The sequence below is a fragment of the Euprymna scolopes genome, chromosome 20 (genome assembly GCF_053919585.1).
Source record: "Euprymna scolopes isolate OS-2025 chromosome 20, ASM5391958v1, whole genome shotgun sequence".
NCBI classification, from domain to species: domain Eukaryota; kingdom Metazoa; phylum Mollusca; class Cephalopoda; order Sepiida; family Sepiolidae; genus Euprymna; species Euprymna scolopes.
The window spans coordinates 33,567,599-33,593,272 of NC_136501.1; positions in this window are offsets into that span (position 1 = coordinate 33,567,599).

Here is a 25,674-nt window from a genome sequence, read left to right on the forward strand (position 1 = left end):
AAATAAATAAAAGCTAACGTGAATTAAAGTTTTAAGTTAAGGTGTTATTGTGGACCCTCACCCCTTAAAAAAAACCTTGTTAAACTTTGTGACATATTTACATTCTATGGAGGTCAGGCGCGAACGAACACCCAATCGTTTTATTATACCATATTTTATCAAACTGAAACATAATTGTCAAAGTATACTTACGCAAATAGATATGAAAAGTCTTTGTTAAAGTTTGTGCCATATTTCCATGGAATATAGGCGCGAACGCGGACACCACAATTTTATTATACCATCCCTATTTAAGTTGAAACATACTTATCAAAATATTCTTATGTACATCTATGTCAAAAACCCTTGTAAACGTTTTTTTTTCATTTTTTATTTCCATATTTTGGGGGCCAGGCGCGAACGCAGACCCCACAATTTTTATGAACCACCGTTCTGCCAGATCAAACCTAGACATTCCTGATCCTCGATACATCTATCATTATATGCAATCAGTTTTTTAAAATAGTGGATCATATAGGAGCCTATTCTTGACCACACACACACACACACACACACACACACACACACACACATATATATATATATATATATATATATATCAGGGCTATGTTAGTATAAATTAAATGCACATATTCATATTATGATAAGAATAAACGAAGCAATACAACGTGGTTCCTGTTTTTTTTCCTCGTTAATATTTTACATGATTACTCTATCAAAATAGACTTTTCAAATTGACAAACTTGAATCAAGTGAGATATTTACAAAATGTTTCGCTAGCACGTTTAAGCAAGTCCTATCACACGTCATATCTCAGATGTAGAAAAATTCATTCGAGATTTTGGTTTTTAATTAGAATCAGTTAATTCAATACTAAAATGCTCAATGTCTTCCTCCAGAGATCGGATGTGGAATCTTTCGAGTTATTTCTTTATGGAAGATATATCTATTGAGAAACTTATTGAGTTTTTAGACATTACTTTCAATGTAGCAGCTACCGAAATCTCTTCAAGTAACTAATATATATATACTTATATATATATATATATATATATATATATATATATATATATATATATATCTGAAAGGCACTTTGCGTGTGTGTGTGTGTGTGTGTGTGTGAGAGAGAGAGAGAGAGAGTTCCCTATGAACTCCGAAACTGTTGGGACAATTATTTTGAAATTTCAAACAAATGTATTTGATATGTTTGGGAGTGTTAGTAGACATGTTTTGCAGTGGAATGACTCGATCAAGTATCGAAAATCGATAATTGAAAAATTCCAATCAAAGCAGCAAGACTAAAATAAACACCTTATACAGCATAACATCAAAGTGCATTTGAGAAATTTTATCATCGCCCAAGCAGAAAAAGTCTAGCACATAAAACCAACAGTAGGTTCTTTGATAAGACAGGGCCGCGTTTCGAATAAAGGTTTCTGTTTAGAGCACAATTAGATGAATATACCTAACTTTTGTATTTTAAACTTTAAATTAAGCCATTATGTAAACATAATTTTAGAATTTTATATAATTTCATGAAATCAACAGTATTTCCTTTGATAAGACAGTAACGTTTTCGATATGAATGCTTTTGTTTAGACCATACTGTAACCATGACACTTGGCTTTTGCATTTTAAACTTAAATTCAAACCATTATATAAACATAATTTTATAAAACCAACACAAAGTTCTCTACAGTGCAATGCAAAAAACAATGAAATTCCTCTCAATATACTGTGATGGATTCCCGATTAGAGCTGGCAATCAATTGGTTTGATTAAAACATGGGCGATTACAGTGACGAGAAAAGCATGAGAGGGTGGAATATTTTTGATCCTCATTTAATCCCAGGCAACGTTGACCCTCCCTGCTAGTGTGCATATATATATATATATATATATATATATATATTCATATATATATATTTATATATATATATTCATATATATATTCATATATATATATTTATATATATGTATATTCATATATATATTCATATATATATATATATTCATATATATATATTCATATATATATATATATATATTCATATATATATATATATATCCATCTAGTCACTCCTCAGAGACGCTTACAACTATTCCCAAGAAGTTCTTCAATCCGTTGTGAATACGTTTATTTTTTACTCCATATTAAATGGAGCTCATATTTATACTTAGTTTTTAGTTTCGTACAACCCTTACAGTCAAGAACATCTTCCTATAACTTAGTTTTATATAGTATATATTACTCTCTATAACAGGCATCATTGCATATATATATATATATATGTGTGTGTGTGTGTATATATATGTATATATAATATATACTATATATATATATATTCATATATATATATTCATATATATATTCATATATATATATTCATATATATATATTCATATATATATTCATATAAATATATTCATATATATATTCATATATATATTCATATATATATATTCATATATATATTCATATATATATTCATATATATATATTCATATATATATTCATATATATATTCATATATATATATTCATATATATATTCATATATATATATTCATATATATATATTCATATATATATTCATATATATATATTCATATATATATATTCATATATATATACATATATATATATATACATACACATATATATATATATATGTGTGTATATATATATACATTTCCAATGACGGTAACATCCAAAGATGCAGAATCCAAGAAAGTTTGTTAAATTTCAATTCGCACAAGTAAAATCCAAGGGAACCGCATAATTGGAAGATGACCCAAAGTAATCCAAAAGGCAGAATCCGTGGAATAATTCACAAATAGGCTCTTGGATTCTGCATCTTCGGATTTTACCGTCATTGGAAATTTTACCATTCACGTGAAATCACTTTTTTATTCACCCTATTCCCTCTGCTTCACTTTTTCTTAAGATCTATGCCTTACTTGTAGTTTCATTTAATACTTTTGAAAGCAAAATCAGATCCTGCATTTTGCTAAATTCTACCCTCTGATAAGAAGGAAAGTATTTCTTCGAAACTCCGCGGATTAAGGACTGTCCATTTATTAAGTGTTTCCTTTCTAAAAGGAAAAATATTTTTTTAACTCTTTCTCAAAGTGTTTTTTAACATGTTTTATTAACTACTTTTTTCTGTATATATATATATATATATATATATATATATATATATATATATATATATTTATATATTTACATATATACAGGGTGACCTCTCCCCCCAAAAAACAAAAAAAAACATAGAAAGTATATATAGAACATATGCTGTAGAACGGAGAAAAAAAAGCCAAAGACTAGTGTTTTTATGTGATGTTTTGAATATAATAAACTAGTTATGACCAAAGTTTCATTTCATTCGGACAAGAAACGGGGCCTTATTGGAGTTGGGGCCAGTTTTTTCTTGGGTCACTCTGTATATATATATTCACATATATATATATATATATATATATATATATATATATATATATATATATATATATATATATATATATACTAGGAAAAGTACCCGTCGTTGACTGTGTTCAAAACAGCCTACAGAAAATGGACTCTGATTTATGATAGATTATCAAAAGGGAGGGTTGTAAAGAGATATCTTCGAATTTGGGGGTATCAAAACCAAAGCAAAATATGATGAAAGTAAAAATAAAATAGATAAACCCCATAATTTATTGCACCATACCTGTTCACACTGAAACACTTATCACAATATTCTGTGGATCTATATTAAAAAACCTTGTTAAACTTTGTGATATATTTACATTCTATGAAGGTTAGGTGCGAATGAACACCCCATAATTTTATTATACCATATTTCTTCAAACTGAAACATAATTATCAAAGTATACTTACGCAGATAGATATGAAAAGTCTTTATTAAATTTTGTGCCTATTTCCATTCTATGGAGGCCAGGCGCGAACGCAGACCCCACAATTTTATTATACCATCCTTATTTAAGGTAAAGCATACTTATCAAAGTATTCTTATATACATCTATATCAAAAATACTTGTAAACGTTTTTTTTAAATTTTCAAATTTTTTATTTCCATACTTTGTGGACCAGGCGCGTACGCAGACCCCACAATTTTAATGAACCACCGTTCTGCCAGATCAAACCTACCCATTCCTGTGTCTCGATACATCTTCTATCATTATATGTAATCAGTTTTTCAAAATAGTCAACCATGTAGGAGCCTATTCGTGACCACACACACACACACACACACACACACACACACACACACACACACACGCATTAAGCTTTATATTTTAGATATATATATATATGAACATATATATATATATATGAATACATACACACACACACACACACACACACACACACACACACACACACATATATATATATATATATATATATATATATGCAATGAAGCCTGTGATAGAGAGTAAATTCATATGTTTGTTATGGGAGGCAACTCTTTAAGATTCAGGCGAGCTAATCAATACCAGTAATAAAGTTTGCACCAAAACATAAATACAAACATATTTTTACACACACACACACACACACACACACACACACACACACACACACACACACACACACACACACACACACACACATATATATATATGTATATGAGGTGTATTCGAGGAACCAGAGAACTTCATGATTAATAGTTATTATTTTATTTAGATAATAATGAATCGCGTTCGATATTTCCATATTATAATCTGATCTCGTCTTATACCAGACTTGTGTCGTAGTCGAAAAGAAAAATACAAAAATAACAAATACCGGAAGAGTGCATCTGTTTAGACAAAACCGATCAATTCACACTATATGGAAACGTGATATTTAGGTGAGTGTTTTCGTTCATCGCAAGTGCGTAAGCGTTTCTTTGTTCTACAAGTTGTTAGCTTTCAGGGCAAAAACAATACAGATTGGAAGCGACGAGTCTGTCTTTAAATAATGCAATTGTCGCAAGCATTAGTTGATTTAGTAGTTTTCGCCCAACTGATGCCCGAAACAGTGAAGAAGTAAATGTATTTCAAGTACAATAAATATGATGTACATTTTAGAAAATAATGTAACGTGTGCAGTCAATGAAACAAATAAGACATCAGCACAAAGAGATTAAGTGAACAATGCCATCAGATTTAGAAGAAGAACAAAAAGGAAAAAAAACTCCTTCAAGATAAGTTCTAAACAGCGGCAAGATCACACATTTTTCATGTGAAAAATAACAATTCAAATAACAGTACTATATATTTTTGAGCCCGTCAAAAATAGGCAAAAGTTATGACCTGTTGATTTGGAATTAGTGCTTTATGTCAAATTGATGGGTGAATACGATAAAATTTGTGCCCATTTTTTTGCATTAAAACTGATTCTTAGCGATCCTTAACTGTGCATGAACGAATACAATAATACTTAGTTCACTGCGCTTTATCATAAAAATAACCATGCAAAATTTCATCTAGATCGACTTAGTAGTTCCCTAGAAAACTTCTAGATTAAACGTTGCATTGTAGTCATTAATCCCTATTAACGCACATGAATACAAAATTTGAGCATATTTTTGCATAATACTTAATTCGCTGCACAATAACATAACAAAGGTCCATACAAAATTTCATCTAGATCTGATACGTAGTTTATAAAAAAAAAGTCTAGAGCAATTAGGATACTATGGTAACTAATCTCTATTGATACCAATTAATCTCTAACTCTGTATCGAACTGATAATAAATTACGTAATTCGCTGCACATTAGCATAACAAAGTTCCATACAAAATTTCAGCCATTTCAGACCAGTAGTTTCCGAAAAAAGATAGAACGGATAGAAAGAGAGACAGACTAAGAGAAATATTATATAGATATTGTCTGGTACATACGCGCATTTCAATTCGTTATGAACATAATCAAAATTGATTGCTTTAATGAGTTTTTGTGTATGAATCTGAATAATAAATATATGGATCGCAGTTGTTTTATATGATAAGTAAATCAATATGCACAAGTGTATGACACTTTAGAATACGTTTTATAAAAATAACCGCAATGATAAAAATACAAGAAATAAGGAAGGCATTTATCAAATTGAAAAATGTATCTTGGATACGATCGTTTTAGATGGATCATTTATTTAATGAAAAGAAATGAGATAAATAAACTCAACCGAATATGTTATGGACAAATAAATAGAACACGATAAAATGAATGATTGTCTTTTTTGTAAGAAACGGACACCAATATTAATGATTAATTTATATTTCCTTTCATGTCATCAGAAATATTTAATAGTCGTTGAGTGATCGATTCGTTTAAATGCTTGAACTATTCTTTTTAAAATAATAAACAATGCAGCAGGAACAGCAGCAACAACAACCACAACAGCAGCAACAACAACAACAACAACAACAACAACAACAACAACAATAATAATAATAATAATAATAATAATAATAATAATACTTTCCTGACTAGGTGCATATACAAAGGTGACTGTCCGCTGACAATAACCAGTGCTGTTACCTAGAGTTTGAGTGACAACACGACTCCCTCAGATTTCAAGTAACCTTTGTCCCTTCGATGACCATTGCAAATGATTTTATGTTATCGCAACAGCCGTCTACCTTTAACGCAAGGAGAGACTGTTGGCCTTCTCTTTAAATTTGAGTGGCATAATGCCTCCCAAAGGTTTCAGTACTCACCGGACCCTTCCATAAGAGAAGAATCCTGGTTGTCCTCGATGGTCGTGCGTCTAAACAATATGATATAAATGTGGGTGTGCCTCAGGAGTCAATCCTTGGACGTTTATTATTCTTAACCTCCCGGATAAAATTATCTCTGAGATGGATATATTTGCTGACGACACTACTCTCTATAAAAAACTCACGAAAAAAAAAACGAATGAAGACATATCTAAGAAAATGGCTAAACCTTTAGAGGAAGACCCTCAGTCTATAGTAGAATGATGCCGTAAATGGATGGTAACGTTCAATGCTACCAAGACTAAAATTCTTTTCTTTAATAACTACAAGAAATCGCCTGAACCACTGATTGCTAGGGTTAATGATACACTACCTGAATGCATTTCCTTCAAACTCCTGGGCTTAACATTTACAGGCAACATAAATTGCAACCAATACATTGAGGTAATTGCCAAGGTTACTGCGAAGAAAGTGGGTTCTCTCTACAATGCTAGCAGGTTATTCACACCTGCGAGTATCCTGTACCTCTATAAAGCTACTATTCGCCCATGCATGTGGTATTGTTGCCAGATCTGGGCTGGCGCATCTGTTATTAGTCGGTCGTCCCTAGACAGATGTGTTCCGCACTAGCAACGAAACCTCAACCTTTGTCGAATCGCCGAAATCTGACATCCTTGTACTTGTTTTACAAGAATTTTATTGGCAGTTGATAAACTCAAAACTCTTGTACTCTCACAGCATAGATACTCTGACAAACCCGAGAAGCAGCAAAATCCCACCCTACACTCTAGAGATCCCTGGATGCCATAAAGTCTTCTACTTAAATAGCTTCTTCCCTCGAACTGCTAGACTCTGGAATTTCTTTCCAGGTCCCTGTTTCGCTGACTGTACTGACATGCAGAAGTTCAAGTGTAATGTGAACAGACATCTCGCTGCCCAACTCCCCACATGGTATCCCTATAAATTTGGTCCCAAATATTACCCCTTATGTCAAACTCGCAATGGTCCCTGTTTGGATTGAAAATAACAGTAAAAACTTTTATATATTATTTTTTTTATTGCTAACTGTTATCCTCATCTTCATAGTTGCTGTTTCATCACGTTTCGATCAACTCATCCTCTGGCCTTCTTCAGGTGATTAATTGTGACGGGAAAGGAATGCTGAATATTGTACCTGTATCCCTAGCGATTACTGCCTTCCAGAGCTATTGTTTTCTCACCATATTTTGGCCAACTAATTCTCTATCCTGCTTGGGTTGGATTGAAACCGCTATCTTCAGACATTGCTATAAGACCATACAACACAATAAAACCCAACCTTGATCGTACTTCGGGGTCGTGGCGCCGTAGATAAAGGCGTTAATTCTCCACGGTCTCAGATGAGCATTGTCTGAAGATAGCGGTTTCAATCCTACCCAAGCAGGCCAGAGGATTAGTTGGCCAAAACGTAGTTAGACAACAACAACTATGGAAGGAATTAATTGATGGGGATGCTGTTAAACGACTCAGTATTCCTCTCCCGTCACGGTTAATCACCTGAAGAAGCCCAGAGGATGAGTTAACCGAAACAACTATGAAGACGAGGATAACAGTCCGCAAAAAGAATCAATACATAAAAAAGTTCGTTCATCGTAAACGCTCTTTGCTGTTGTAAATAGGTTTCTCGAATTCTTGTCCACAATCTTCCAATATTACACCAACAGATTGTCTCTGATTAAATACATGGTGCCCCACTATTAACAATCTACTTTGATGTAAATTTATTTTTCAAAGTGGATGGTTTTGGGACACACTGTATTATGAGCACATCTATATATTACGAAACAGTTATAGCAATAAAGAAAATATCATCAATTCATTTAACACTAAGTCTGTAATTTCTATAGATATATCATTGTGATAATCTGATCACATGAGAAATATTATTGATGGAATTTGTCATATACTTTAAAATTATAAATACAGGGCGGAACAGTGAAGTTCTAGCCCTAAAGAAAACCAACTACAACTTTATTTTTAAACTTTTATTGAAAAGAATCAATTCAGGTAACTTAATTATATAGTAGAGCTGACATCTATTCAATGCAGTCGCCTTCAGTCTCGATAAGGGTCCGGAACTGGGCGCATGCTTTTACCACAAGCGCCGGCTGGAGCTCGGCGAATACTCAGTGGATGGCGATGATCACGCTGGCTTTGATGTTGTAAGAGGTCCTGTTGGTGTTGTTCTCGACGTATGATGAAACATTTGTAGATTTAGAAACGCATATTCATGATTTCGTTTAACTGAAAAAAAGCCAAGCTAATCTCTCTTTCTCCATCTCTCTCTCTTTCTTTTTCTATCTATCTATCTATCTATCTATCTATCTATCTATCTATCTATCTATCTATCTATCTAATTCCACTATTTATGTATTTAGAATTTATCTATCTATATCATTAGAGTCCTAATCTATCTATCCCATAGCTATAACTATCTCCGATGAATAATCTACTCAAATTCACAGTTTTCTATCTATTTTTATATTTATATCAGGCTATATCAGATATGTGTCTATTTAATGTCACATACGTAGATATTTCTATCTATCTATCTATCTATCTATCTATCTATCTATCTATCTATCTATTTATCTATACACGTTCACTTGTATATATTTATAATAAATAATCAAATACGATCTTTTCTACTTACCTACATACCTACCTACCTACCTACCTACCTACCTACCTACCTACCTATCTACTTATCTATCTATCTATCTATCTATCTATCTATCTATCTATCGATCTATTAATCTACAGGGTGAAAAGATAATGAAGTAGTCCAGGGGGTTCAGGTCGGGGGAGGAGGGTGGCTAGTGAGAGAAGGGTACAAAGTCGTAGCACTCTTTCTGAATCCAAGCATGGATCTCTTTGGACTTGTGAACTGGTGGCAATCCCTGGGTCTCTTTGGACTTGTTTGCCGGCGCCGAGTCCTGCTGCCACATCCAGGGTTTGCCAGTGGCCACCTGATTGCACCAGGGGGTCACCATACTCTTCAGCACATCCAGATACACTTTGGTGTTGACTTTCAAGCCGAATCGAAGATGTAAGGTGGCAATATGTAGCCCTCACTTGAAACTACAGCAAAGACCATAATCGTGGCCGGAAACTTTGTTTTCATCATTCTGGGCACGTTCTGGTTATTCGTGGCAATTCAGCGATACATTTTTAGGGTGCTGGTAATGGTCCTGTTGTCATAACTTGGATCGGTAGAGAGCATGTGTTGTATAGCGGCGCATCTCCCATCTCGCTCGTTTAACATTTTGTCACTTTCACAGATGAACTCCTATCGCTCTTGGTACTTGTACACAACTGGCCAACTAGTAAAGAAAAATGGTTTTCATCAAACAGAAATAGAATTATGTCTTTTTTATGGTGACAATTTTATCGTTCCACTATCTATCTATCTTTTCGTCTTTTTATCACCCTGCTCTCTATATATCTGTCTATATATTTTTATGTGCGTAGATTTTGCCATAAACACCACAATGTGTGAATATGATATGTCATAGATTGATGAGTTGTTAAAATAAAGAAAAGAAAAAAAAAACGGACAGGATTGTCAAAATAAAAATATAAACTAATCTAAATCAACGGATATAAGACATAAAAAAACGCAGACACGGTGAATAAATGGCGGAAATGAATCACTCAAATGTTTAAATGGATGAAAGAGTGTTTTTTTTTTTAGGTGGAGTTATAGAATGGGTAACTGGATGAAAGTAGTATAGACGGGAAGACGGGAAGGATTTCACTGTGACTGACCGACGAAATCCGGGAAAGGGCAAGTGGCGAGAATGCATTGCCGCAATGCTAATGATAGCAACACGTTCACTTCAGGTTTTGTTGAGGAGCGGCCATGTTGACCTTTTATCGAGACGTGCGGAAGAAATCAGATGAATATTCAGGAATTGACAGAACTTAAATAGAAGAAAAAAGAATCTATTAGAGGAGGATTTGGAAAAAAGGGGGAGAAAAAGAGGAGGAAGAAAAGATATAAAAAATGCGTAAAAAAAGAGGGAAACGAAAACAAAAAAGAAGACGAAAAATGCATTGATTAATGATCATCTCAAACACACAGGTGCAAATTAAAGAAACTTTTTAAACGTGGATTTAAAATAATATATATTTTTATTGTGAATGTGAATCGCATTTTGCATCATTTGCAAAGTACAGCCTATCTATCTATCTATCTATCTATCTATCTATCTATCTATCTATCTACCTACCTACCTACCTACCTACCTACCTATCTATCGATCTATCGATCTATCTACATACCTACCTATCTATCTGTCTATTGGTATCGGACTATCTATCTGTCTATTGGTATCGGACTTGTTATGAAAATTTATTATGTACATGTTATATCAAATAATTATAAACTCTATCTCTGTACATACACAATACACAAGCACAAACAAACACACACATCTCTCTTACTCTCTCTTTCTTTATATATATATATATATATATATATATATATATATATATATATATATATATATATATATATAATAGCAGGCTGCTCATCGTTGCCAGTTCGTAATATACGCTTAAATATGATATGTAGATTACGTATTTATTATTATAGCGTCAACTATTGTACACAATATATAGTAATGATTTCAAAAGAAAAAAAAAAGAATAAAAATATGACTTGGGTGTCTTAAGTTAGAATTTAAACCTAAACGTACAGCTGTCCAGCCTTATTCGTTACAATATATATATATATATATATATATATATATATATATATGCATATATATATATATGCATATATATATATATATATATATATATATATATATATATATATATATATATATATATATAAATCTGGGTAGGTTATCCATTAAAAGAAGTTGAGTGAAATTTGAAAATAAAATAAGATACGTGTTACATGGAACACTTTAAAGCCAAATAGCAGCAACGCGAATTTTTTTTCCTTTATAAAATAAACGAGTGTTTATTTTTAAAGAGAGTGATATATTTCGGAGATATACACTCCTTTTTCAATCTATGCACATGCATATAGTTTTCCTCTTATTCTTCGCCATGGTGTTGAATGGAAGAATTTGAGTTGAGTCCACATGAAGTTAGTTGCGGATTTATCTGTAGCCGGATAATTACGCGTGGTCCCGCGTGGTTTGAAAATCTGAGTAGGTTATCCATTAAAAGGCGTTGAGTCAAATTTAAAAATAAAATTAGATACGTGTTACACTGAAGACTTTAAAGCCAAATAGCTGCAACACGAATTTTTTTCCTTTATAAAATAAACGAGTGTTTATTTTTAAAGAGGGAGATATATTTCGGAGATATACACTCCTTTTTCAATCTATATATATATATATATATATATATATATATATATATATGGAAGAAGGAAAAAAATTCGCATTGCAGCTATTTGGCTTTAAAGGGTTCAATGTAACATGTATCTAATTTTATTTTATATATATATATATAAATACACACACACACACACACACATATATATATATATATATATATATATATATATATATATATATATATATATATATATATGTATATGTGAGGGTGGTTCCAGTAGTAAAGACTTTTATTTTAACTCAAAAAGTTGAAGAGCAACGAAGACGGCGTAGTGCTATTAAAACGAGCGACATCTTGTGCTCCAGAATTTAATTTTCTACAGTATCACTGCCATTTGTAATGCACTTTTGCAAGCGATGAACGATGGATATGTATGGGCGTCAGGAGCGCGCTGGTGGTGATTATATAGAAAAGTAAATTCTGGAGCACAAATGGTCGCTCGTTTTATGATACCTCCCCCGTTTTCGTATCTCTTCAACTTTTTGAGTTAAAATAGGCGGTTTTACTTTTAGAACGACTTTAAGAAAGCAACACCTGTCATGGACGTACACCAGAAGCAAGTATCTCTTATTGAATTCCATTCATGCAAAAGAAATTGAACTGATTAAGATTCATCGGATTCTGTTGAACGTTTACGAAGCCGATGCAGTTGATGTCAGCAAAGGTAGGAGATGAGTTGGTCAATTTCAGAACGGTAATAGAGATATGCGTGACTAATCGCGCTCTGGACGCCCATATACAGCCACCAACTAAGAAATATGTGCCTCGAAAAATTCATTCACGCTGATCAGCGGATTACGTAGAATGAAACAGAGTTGAATGCGGGTGTCAGTGCATTAGAAACCATGTTACCATGCATAGGATAAGTGCTTAGTGCGTTCCACGAATGCTCTCTTGGGACCAAAAGGATCACCAACGAGATGTCTGTCAGCAACATCACTGGTGACCGACGCGTGGTGTCACTATTACGAGCCAGAGTCCAAACAGCAGTCGAAGGAATAACAACACTCACACTCTTTAGCAAAGAAGTTAAAGCATATGCAGGCAAAGTGATGGGTACCGTCTTCTGTGACAGAAAGGGCACCATCTTCATGGATTTCTCAGAACCAGGGTTGACTGTCAGTTGATCGCCCGTATAAGGCCAGAGAAGAAAAAAACATCCTGTTTCCCATTCAGCAACACAAGGCCACACACACGTTTGAAGACTACATGTGTATGACAAAGTCTGACGAGACGGTGCTGTATCATCCACCGTATAATGCCGGACCAGAACCGTAAGACTTTTACTTGTTCATACCTCTGTATTGTGTGGGCAGCATTTTACCGATTACAACGCCGTAATCGCAGCGGTGAAAAAAAACAAACAAAAAAACACTCGACAGACACTAACTTTATGACGGAGTCGTCAAGACTCTCGTTCATTACTGGCAACTACAGTGCATTAAGAATAGTGGTGAGTATGTAGGAAAATAAATTCTAGAGCAGAAACGATCGCTCGTTTTATTTGTACCATCCCCGTCTTCGTAGCTCTTCAACTTTTTAAGTTAAAAAATAGGGAGCATTATTTTTAGAATAACACTCGTAATTACCTGAAATTCTGAAACTCTCTACAAGCTTATGTGATTTTACGTGATATAAATCTTATTAAAATAAAACGCTAACACTTTTTCGCTTTAGACTTTTGTACTGAACATATTCTTATATTTTCAAATATAGATTTGCACATAAACATACATTAAATATAACGTAATATGATAAAATACTTATTATTATTCTTTTATACCCACACACACTAGTGTTTCATGTTTATGCAATCATCAGTGTAGGCGGTGACAATTTCTGCAGTAAATGAATGGAAAAGTTATTCTCCATTTATAGAAGCCTTATTTATATTAAGTCATTTCAGGTCCAAACAATTCAATAATACAGGAAAATAATTTCAAATCATATATATATGGTGAGCCAAAAATAGGTGGACAGCATTTCGCATAATGTATCAGTTATATTAATGCAATTTTTCATTATAATCCTAACCCTAACCTGCCCACATACTTTTGGCTCACCCTATATATACTAGCATTTCAACCTGGCTTTGCCCGGGTGTTTGGATGTGTGCGTTGAGCAAAAAAAAAGTGGTAGTAGAAAGGCAGGCTCGAACCCGTACTGCGAAAGCGAGAAGAACGGGGGGGGGGAAACCCTGACATCTTTGTCGTTACAACCACCGCCGAACCGGCAGTTATGTAGCTTTAAATCAGAGCTAGACAATCGACAGGAGAGGGTGACTTTCAAAAATATCGGCGAAAAAAGCGAACCCCCCCCCAGTATAAAAGTGCGCAGTTGAAGGTGAAGATATTAATTTTTTTAACCAATTTTTCGATACTTGTGCGCTGAAAGGTCGAACTTCAAATCGATACTGATCTTGTAAAAATCCGTCGCCTCTGTCGAAAGTTTTAGGCACACATCCAAACATACATAGATGCATACTTACATATATACACTTATATATTAGTAACTTAAAATTTTCGACCAAACCGATTGAAAAGCTTGCCCTTTCTCTGAATACACATTATGTAAAATTTCAAATGTTTAGACCAGAAATTGTCGGAGTAATTTGGTAGAGACCGCAAAGGTCAAATTATTTAAACTTTGACCCCTATTATGACCCCTGAACATTTATTGTTTTGGGCTCAAGTCAAGTTATTAACTTAGATCCATGTCCAAGGAACCTATATCTAAAATTTCAAGTGTTTAGACCGACAATTGTCGGTGGAGTTTGGTAAAGTTCTCAAAGGTCAAAACGTTGAACTTTAACCCCTTAACAGCCAAATTTCTGGCCGAACCAGATTACAAAGATCTTCCCAAATCTCAGTACCCTGTATATCAAATTTTGAGTCTGTAGACTGAAAATTGACAGAGTTATTGCGTAGGAAAATGTACACAACCAGACACACACACAGATACGTTCACTTTTATAGATATACTAGCATAGGCTCCCGACGTTGCCAGGGTATTTGGAGGTGTATGTTGAGCAAAAAAAAAGCGGTCAATTTTTATAATTTGACCCCTATAATACCCCTTTAAAATTTATTGTTTTGGGTTCAAATCAAGTTATTAAGTAGGATCCATGTCCAATGAACCTATATCTAAAATTTCAAGTATTTAAACTCAAAATTGTCGGAGGAGTTTGGTAGAGTTCTCAAAGGTCAAATCATGTAACTTTGAACCCTTAATCGCCAAATTTTTGGCCGACAACCGATCATATCGATTTTCCCAAATCTCCGTACCCTGTATATCTAATTTCGAGTCTGTAGACTTAAAATTGACAGAGTTATATCGTAGGGAAATGTACACACAAACACACAGACAGACAGATACACAGACAGACAGATACACATAAACGTTCACTTATATATATATATATATATATATATATATATATATATATATATATATATATATATATATTGATAAAATAATAGTTATGGTCGGCGGACATTTCCTGTGTATGAATAACGTCCGTTTCATGTCGTTTCTATTGCGTACGTTTTTTCTTTTACTTTTGGATTGTTAACATAGTCTCGCCTATCTTCCTAATACGGTATATTCTTTTGACAATTAAAAAAAATCCTGAGCTGGAAGAAATCGTTTTATTGGCATTAAACTTGTTTCTGAATGTCTGGAAACCACGGATCTCACTTTTTCGTCTTATTGGCATTTTTCGGTTGAACTTCTTGTTTGGGAATGAATTTGTGAATCACGGAGCTCACTTTTCTGGGATTCATGTTTTCTGCTTATGAATCAGTTGATGGTTTATTCGGGTTCGGCGTAATGCAATAGATTTGTACGAACTGCTACTGATAGTCTTGGGTTTTATTAATCGTGAGAATTCGGTACAACAATTAATTACTTCGCGTCGGCAAACACAGAAACAAGTAATTCGGCGTCAATAAACCAGACAGGACCCCTCTTGTTTTAATCCATCATAAAAGGGATAAATACTGTTCCAGGTGTTGCCATTAGTGCTGTAAACCTAATGAAGCTGTCTACGTTAATAAGACGCTGGCTCAAACGGTTCGACAAGTCTTTTATATTGTGGAAAAACTTGGATTTTTCTCTTTTTTAAGAGGAATTTACTTATGTTAAGTATTCATCCAGTGACACTGTATGATCTGATTTTCCTGAGAAGACCATCGTGCCAAACTCTGTCAAAAGCCTTGGATATATCTACGTCTACCGCTCTACCATCCCAGTGTATGGTACATACGTTCAGTGATTACAGTTAGAAGGGAATTGCCTAAATCAATATTGTTGGTCGGTCAGAAATTTAGCAACTTTAAGGGGATAGATAGGAGCTTGGTTAATTATGGACTCAAATGTTTTGGCGAAAAGAGGAAGGAACATCAGCGAAGGATTTTTTTAATAGCACAGTTGGGATGATATCGGCTCGATGTGCCTATCGGGGTGTCTACGTTTTTTTATGATATCAGCCCCTTGAAAAGAGGTGATTTTCAGATCATCTAGCGTGGCGTCTGTCCACAAAGGAAATTAGGGAGAGAGTGGTTTGCAGAGTCCAATGTGGAGTTTGAGGCAAACCGACTGGCAAGCATGTTATCCTTTTCGGTTGCCGTGCAAACAACCTTATTAATGTTGGATATTGGGGGATTGTGGGTTGCCCATTATTTACTACACTGTTGTAGATTTTCCAGAAACATGGGTTTCTAATTTCTGTGATTTCGGGCGTTTTCTGGTAGTTTCGGTATATTCTCTCTTAGCTGTCGCTTTTTCTTTCATACAATTACTTCTAGCTTCTATAAACTTTTGTCTATTTATACTGGACTTATATCGGTTAAATCTGCAGTATGCATGCTACTTTTGAGCAATGGCAGCTGCACAGGTAGAAGTAAAACATTGGGCAAAGTAGGTTTGCTATAGAATTTCCGCGTAGGAACATGTGCTTCAATTGCAGTGGTGAACTATTCAGTTGCCTTATTTGCGCATTGTTCAGCGGGAAGAGAAAGGATATTTCTCTATTGGGCATGTCTGATGAGATCCCTGGTGGCTTCCCAGTCAGACTTCTTATAATACCTTGTTGTTTTAAGCAATGGCTCTTCAGTTTTGGGTCGAGGATTTAGGGCGATTTCTACCATTATCACAGCGTGATCAGCATTCCCGAGTGGGCTATAGGTATTCGATAGTCGCGGTCAAAAACCTCGCCTCGAGATGCACCACTTTGTGGCCGATCGATATTTACTTCTCTTCCATGAGGGGATGTGACACAAGGTTGGAAGATGGGATTAAGGGGTCACTACACCTAAAGGAAGAGCAGTCTGGCCTTGCAAAAATAAATCTGAGTAGCCCTCTCGGCATTCCTTAGTGAGGACGTCTCAGACAATAAGCCATAAACAAGCTCCATAAATTTTCAATTTTGTTTTTTATCACAACCAAGTGTGCCCCATTTTTTTGAGCTGGATTTTCCCCTACATTAAAACTGATCTTATGTTTTACTTGCCCTCGAGAGGAAGCAAATTGAAACTCTAATAATACTGTGACGTGACCGTCCCAAAGAGCGATTAGGCTCCCCACTGGGAAGAGGCTGAGATTCTCGAAGTACTGGAGAAAGCCATTCGGATATGTTTCTTTTATTTTTTCAATTATCATCGGTGTGCCCGAGTGACAGCGAAAAAACCTGCTGATAGAAAAAGATTATGAAAATCGACAAACAATGTAATTATTTAAATTTGTACTCCAAAACCAGGTAATGACTCAGGGTTCTGTAGGGATGATGTTTATAATTCAAATGCAGTGCGTCGACCTAGGGATCACGGGGGTGACCCCATTGAGTTATTAGAACGTTTGCAGATTCATATGTGCATTCCTGGAGGAGACCTTCCCTGGGGTGACATTGTTGGGTATAATTGGTCCAGGGAACAACCTCGGTTTCATCCCTTGCCTGAAATGGAGCGCACAGTCGAAAAACGACAGTTGATTAGAGTTAGCTAGACAGTTGAGCTTGCGAGTTTGAGAGAGAGAGAGAGAGAGAGAGAGAGAGAGAGCAACTTCTAGAGAATCGCCCCCCCCTCTTTCCGCGCCAACCTTATCGCTATATCGAAGAGGGAAGTGAAATCTTCTTATAAACTCAGTGGAGTCGGACATTATTGAACATTGGACTGCAAAGACAATTGTATATAAATATATACTTATATATAATTTTTCCTGGAAATTAATCAGTAGACTAGCACTGAGGGTTGTGCATGGAATTGCTTTTATTCTAGCATACGACAGACCGGCGAGGCGATGGCATATCAACCAAATCGATCAACGAGGTTCTGCCACACGAAGAAGTTATATTTAGTCGCTGTCTACCGAGATAGTAACTTGGGCGATCATAGGACTACACTTTGGTGACCTGCGAGCAGGATGGCGTCACAATACAATGTATAAATATATAAGAAAAACTAAATCAATTGTTTCACATATAGCTACATATCCGACGACAAACACTTTAAAAATATAAAGTAATAATAATACTGTGTAATTTATACATGTCTAGCTAACAATTTCAATATCTGTTATTTAGTTCTAAACTGAAAAATCCTACAAGGGAATTTATATGTTAGATATATACATCTAAAGACATAACAGACACTAGTATCATATTAGACTTCAACTAATATCTCTTAATAACTTAATTATATCTCCGAACATGCCTAGGATACCATGATTAAACGGGGAACGACATTCCTCTGAAGGAAGCTGAGTCAATTGTTCAATGATGATGAGAACGAATTCCAATTTCAAACAATAGTAAGTTCATTTAACTCTGTCGCGAATCTTGGCGCCACTTGTGCAAGGCGTGGCACGTGCCTTAACAGCTGGAGCAGATGATAAAATAGCTGCGTCCGTTTGTAAAGTAGCCCGTCTGTCATCCGCAGTAAAAGGTCAATGTAGTTTGACCTTTTCTGTCGCCCGTTCTTTAACCATCTTCTCCTGCCTGTCGTAGTTATTCTGTTCGACAAAAGCTCTAAGCTTCGGGCTACGAAGAGATAGATAGAGAAAGATGGAAGGGTAGTGGTGCAAAGCACTATGATTAATAGTGCGAGTTCACGACATTGCTGGTCAATTATTTGTTAGTTCGCTGTAAACAATCCACTCTATTAATCCTTTTGTTTATTCGAAGCTTATAGGATCGTTTCTATATATAACCCAACAATATATATATATATATATATATATATATATATATATATATATATATATATATATATATATATATATATATATATATATATACTAGCATTTCAGCCCGGCGTTGCCAGGGTGTTTGGATGTGTATGTTGAGCAAAAAAAAAAAAGTGGTAGTAGAAAGGCAGGCTCGAACCCGTACCACGAAGGAGGTGAAGAACGAGAACAAACCTGACGTGTTTTCTGTTACGACCACCGCCGAACCGGAAGTGATGTAGGTTTAAATTAAGGCTAGACAATCGACAGGAGAGTGTGACTTTCAAAAATATCGGCGAAAGAAGCGACCCCCTGCAGAAATGTGCCCAGTTGAAGGTGAAGATAGTAATATATTTAACCAATTTTTCGATATTTGTCGTTTGAAAGGTCGAACTTCAAAACGATATCAATCTTGTAAAAATCCGTCGCCTCTGTCGAAAGTTTTAGGCCCAGATGCAAACATACATACCTACATGCATACATACATTTATTTATTGGTAACTTAAAATTTTCGACCCAAACCGATTAAAAAGCTGGCCCTATCTCTTAATACCCTTTATGTAAAATTTCAAATTTTTAGACAAGAAATTGTCTGAGTAATTTGGTAGAGACCGCAGAGGACAATTTTTTTTTAAAATTTGACCCCTATTATGATTCCTGAACATTTATTGTTTTGGGCTCAAATCAAGTTATTAAGTTAGATCCATGTAAAATGAACCTATATCTAAAATTTCAAGTGTGTAAACCCAAAATTGTCGGTGGAGTTTGGTATAGTTCTGAAAGGTCAAATCATTGAACTTTGACCCCTTAACAGCCAAATTTCTGTCCTAACATGGATTACAAAGATTTTCCCAAATCTCATTACCCTGTATATCAAATTTTTAGTCTGCTGACTGAAAATTGACAGTGATACTGTATAGGGAAATGTACACAGACACGCAGGTAGACAGACACGTTCGCTTATATATATATATATATATATATATATATATATATATATGTATATATATATATACATACATATACACATATATATATGTATATATATTAGGTTCATTCATTAAGTTACCAGACTTCTTTCGTATGGACACTTTTATTTACAGTACATACATTAAACTATAGTCCCCTTTGTTTGACTTTCTTTGGTTTAAGAGAGTATACTTCCACTTGGAACTATGTGTCTTGGTCTCTGTGTCATAGCAGTAGACCCAGCTTTCATCGCAGGTTACCAGAGCATCAAGCACATCAGGATCTGAACTGATCAGTTCGAGCATCTCCCTGCTGTCATGAGAACGTCTTTATTTCTGTTCTTCTCATATCCCCATGAGAACAAACTTCACGCAACTCTTTTGCATTTTCAATTCCTCGCAAATAATTGTGTGTACAGTTCCCACGCTAACATCAAACTCTGTACTTACTATTTCTATATACCCCCGACGGTCTTTATCCATGAAATTCTTTATTTGGTCAATCATTTTTGGTTTTATGACATTCTTACTCCTTCCACGCCTCTCATCATCCCCCATATGCTTCCTGCATTCCTTGAATCTCTTATGTCAATGAAAAGCTGATGCTCCATACATGCACGATTGTTCAAAAGCAGTTTCAACATTCCATGCGTTTCAATTTATTGTATATTGTTGTTCTAAATTGCCAACACATCTATATTGCATTTTTGAAATTCACCAACTGTGTTATTCGGGTTTTAGTTATATTCCAATTCTTTCTGTAATACTCTATAGCAATAACTTACTTAATTTTAAATGCCTGCACAAAAATAGTATGCACATTCATTAAAGCATATATATATATATATATCTATATATATATCTATATATATATATATATATATATATATATATATATATATATATCTATATATATATATATATATCTATATATATATATATATATATATATATATATATTTAAAAAAAAGTAAATGGCGGAAGTTTCTCGGGAGCTCTTTTGGCTATCATCTCGTCAGGAGTAAATCGATAGCAACCTAAATAATATTGTAACGAAAATAAAGAGTTCTATTGGGGAACTTATTAAATGTGCCAAACGAACGGGGGCACTAATTAAATTTATTTATGTTTAAAAACGATTAAAATATTGGCACAACGAGGGAGAAAAAAAGTGGGAGAAAAAATTCAAAGTTCCCCAAAGAGAAACAATGCGTTTGATGTTTCTTTTTGCCGGCACAAAGAAGGTTGACGCACCGCGATAGAGACGGCCTCCAAAATCTTTAAATGGTTTTTGGAGTCCGCTCTATATAGCACCTTGAACCAATCTATTTTATATCTATCGGCACAGCACGGGTTATCAAACAAATGCTGGCCAATAGCAGAGTCCAAGGCTGCAGAAGGAGGGAGACCACCAGACCCCATCCTCCCTTGTCTGATCTTCGATGGAACATGCTGGTTTATACGAGTCAAAAGGTGCAAGGATGTTCGCCCAACATAACATATATATATTTCACTTAGTTTGTCTCAGTGTCTGACCGTTCTTTTCTTGAAAACTACTGGGTTGATCTGAATGGAATTTTTTATGGACCTCTGTTATTTATAGATCCGACAGAGTTACGGTAAGTGATTATCATTTAAGGGAAAATGAGCACAAATTTAAATATATTCAATTGACCATAAAGCACTCATTCTGAGTAAATGGGCTATGACTTTTGCCCATATTTAACAGACAAAATGTCTAGTATATATATATGTATATGTATATATGTAAATACTAGCAGGGAAACCCAACGTTACCCGGGATTGAACGATGATCAACGAATATTTCACGCTCCTATATTTTTATTGTCATCGGGGTCCGTAAAATCGCCTGTAGTAACTTAGTAGAAAACATGTTATTCTACATTGTACTCTAGAGAACCTACTGTTTTTTTGAAATAAAATTATTTCATATAAGATTCTTTCCAGTTAACAAAAAAAAAACATTAAGAAATTTACGTGCGGGGTTTTAACCTACAGACCACGCCATGCAAAAAACAAAACAAAACAAAAAAAAAAAAATAAAAAAATAAAACGAAACACGTAAATTTTTGTGTCTTATAAAATTCTTTGAAGTTAATGAAAAAAATTAAGAAATTTACATGTGGACTTCGAACCTACAGACCACGTCATGAAAAAAAAAAAAACAACTACAAAAAACACGCTATCAACTTACCCAGAATAGAATTTTCACGGCTTGTTGTTCTATTATTGTTGCTAAGCGACGACATGGAAAAATGGATTTACCGATAATAGATAAATTTGAATAACACTTTCGATTATCGATTATCAATAATTATCGGGGGTATTCTGAGACAAAACTTAACTAAGATTACTCCCAGACCTATACACTAAAGTTTTGTAAATTTTAAAGAAAATATATTCAGCCATTCCGGAGTATATAAGAAACGAACTCTCACACAAAGAGACAAAGTTGCTTTTATGGAAATGTGTATATACAGGGTGACCTAAAAAAAACTGGCCACAACTCTAATTAGGCCCCGTTTCTTAGTGAAACTTTGTTCATAACTAGTTTATTATATTCCAAACATCACATCAAAACACTAGGGTCTTTGGCCTTTTTTTCTCCGTTCTACAGCATATGTTCTAGATGGCCTCCATTTAGCTTTTGTTTTTTTTGTCACCCTGTATATATATATATATATATATATATATATATATATATATATATATATATATATATATGAAAAATGTATGTGCATATCAGATAAATATACCTGCATGGTTATATATATATATATATATATATATATATATATATATATATATATATATATATATATATATATATACCACTGTCCACCCCAAATACAAACCTTACGTTCGAGAATTCCATGTTAAATTTAGTAAAAAAATTAGATTTAAGAAACAAAAACAGCATTATAATCACGTTACTCGAAAAATAAATAATTTTGCCGAGAAAGTTAAAAAGAATAAATATATATTCGTCCCTGCTGATAAGACTAAAAATTACTATAAACTTGACTCTCCTACATATAAAAGACTTTTCTATAAAGAGCTTAATAAATCTTATAAAATAGTTTAGAACTGCACGCCTGTGGAACTCTGTTCCGTCTGCCTGCTTCCCTCCAGACTACAACTTGGATGTCTTCAAGTCTAATGTTAACAAATTCCTAATGAACCGCCCCCCTAATTAAACACTTCATAAAATCTCCTCACTAACGTGATGTACTTGCAATAACCCTTATCCCTGAGTGGCTTCCGGGCCTTGATAAGTGGTGATCACTGTGTAAAAAAAAAAAAAAGATTCTATAAATTCTGAGGCTAAACTTTTACTGACTTCTATGAACATTCATAACTTCACTGAAATAATTTCTCTGGGTACTCCTAGATGCACCCTCAAGACCATAAACCTAATTTTTTATGACAATACCACCATCAGATTGATCTTCCTATCTAGCTCTGACTTAGGTGCTGTAAGCAAAAACATCTTAGATAGAATCATCCCCTCTATTAAAAAAAGTTAGTTTCCCTCTTTGGCAAAATTCAGATTCCGTAATTAATTGGTTTGGCTCCCTTAAAAATAAACACCTCCTTAACTTCATAACCTTTGACATCAACAATTATTATCAATCAATTTCTCCGATCCTTTTAAATAAGGCTCTAATCTTTGCTAAAAGAAATTCTGACTTAACTCATTTAGAAATTGAATTCATTCTCCTAGCCAGAAGATTCCTTATACAATATAACAATAAGTTTTGTACTAAAAAAGTCCCCCTAACAATTTTGGCATTTTAATGGGACCTTCTGATTCTGCAGAGGTTACGGATTTAGTGGGGATCTTCTTACTGAAATAACTTAAATACCATTTTAAACATATTCAAGGGGGCCTTTATAGAGACGATGCCATTTTCACTACAACAGCTAGGCCAAGAGAGTACAACAAAACAATTAAAAAATTACATAACTTTTTTAACAACTTTGGCCTTTCTATAATTATCGAACAAAACAAAAACATTCAAATTTTCTAGATGTTACACTTAATCTTAACATCGAGACTTATAGCCCCTATCATAAACCCAACTTTACGCTTTTATGGGCCCATAAATCTTCTAACCACCCCAACTCAATTATAAAATCTATAGTACCACCCGTTTCCAGAAGAATTACTACTCTTTCTGTCGATAAAAAGACCGTTAATCAAAGTGCTACTTTCTTCAATAATGCCTTAAGGAATTTAGGATACAATCAAAAGATTAAATATCACCCTTATGCTTCTCCTGCTGGTCGCCTTAAATCTGTAATCACACACAATGACTCGCTAGAAATCAGTTCAAATAACAAGATTTGCCGCTATCAATAGCAATGAACCACTCTACATATATAATCCAAACCAACATACTAATCGTAATACCTCTAACCCACACAGTCGCATAAGGAGAGAGAAAAATATTTGGTTTGATCCTCGATTTAGCGTAAATGTCAAAACCAATATACATAAGGAATTCTTCAACATTGTACAAAACTCTTTCAAATACCCACACAGATATAGTTCTATTTTCAAGGAAAACTCAATAAGGATTTCTTATTCAACTATGTCTAATTTAGCACAAAGAATCTTAACATTTAATAACAAAAAAATTAAATCAGCCCAAAAATCCCTTTCCCAATTAAACCCCAAACTAACTGCAATTGTATTAACAAACATCTTTACCCACTCAATAATGCTTGCATCCATAAAGATGTTATATATTCATGCACAATTACAGAGCTTCCACGCAATTTTCCCATAACAGACACTAATATTTTGTCATCAAGTTATCCCTCTTCCACCCTCCATCTGATATATTTATTAATTCAATAAACCATTCAAGCAGCCCCTCTATTTACAAGTATAAAACTAGCTATAATAATAATAATAATAATAATAATAATAATAATAATAATAATAATAATAATAATAATAATGATGATGATGATGATAATGAGAATAATAATATTTCTCCTAACAGCTATCCTAACACTAACAACACTCATTATCCCCTCCAAAACAGTCCTCCGACAATCATTGTCCCGCCCTTTGTTCAACACAATGAACAAAATTCAAACTATATCCCCAGTACAAATCAGCAAATTATTATTAATTTCAGACTTCGATCTTTTAATAAAGTACATACATATACCGGTGCTACTTCAACATTAATTAAGAAAAGAATATCAAACCACATTTCTTCTTTTAACAACCAAAATTCTAATAATAACCAAGGAATTTCTCTAACCTCTTTAATTAAAAAAAAACAACTTAATTCTAACAATACCCCTTTCTCAATTAAATGAACTATTCTAAAAAAGGT